Source organism: Juglans regia, unplaced genomic scaffold (assembly GCF_001411555.2).
Source record: "Juglans regia cultivar Chandler unplaced genomic scaffold, Walnut 2.0 Scaffold_1796, whole genome shotgun sequence".
Taxonomy (NCBI): domain Eukaryota; kingdom Viridiplantae; phylum Streptophyta; class Magnoliopsida; order Fagales; family Juglandaceae; genus Juglans; species Juglans regia.
This window is the reverse complement of record NW_023348701.1, coordinates 1-214: the sequence shown is the minus strand read 5'-3', so window position 1 is coordinate 214 and position 214 is coordinate 1. Positions and strand designations below refer to the sequence as shown.

Sequence of the window (214 nt, the reverse complement as noted above, 5' to 3'; positions counted from 1 at the left end):
CAAGGCGGAAAAAACAAAAACGAGGGGTGCAACACGAGGACTTCCCAGGAGGTCACCCATCCTAGTACGACTCTCGCCCAAGCACGCTTAACTGCGGAGTTCTGATGGGATCCGGTGCATTAGTGCTGGTATGATCGCACCCATCAAACTAATTACTTAAAATTCATATAATCCTTGAGCGACATACTAGCGTCCTTCCGATCCCAATCCAAAC

The 214-nt window shown here is 48.6% G+C and overlaps 1 non-coding gene across 1 annotated transcript; it reads right to left on the bottom strand.

Annotated features, from left to right (window-relative positions):
• Positions 1-23: 23 nt before the first annotated feature.
• Positions 24-142, bottom strand: LOC118345231. The gene has a single exon (XR_004798822.1). It is a non-coding gene; the product is annotated as a 5S ribosomal RNA (ribosomal RNA).
• Between the last annotated feature and the right edge of the window lie 72 nt (positions 143-214).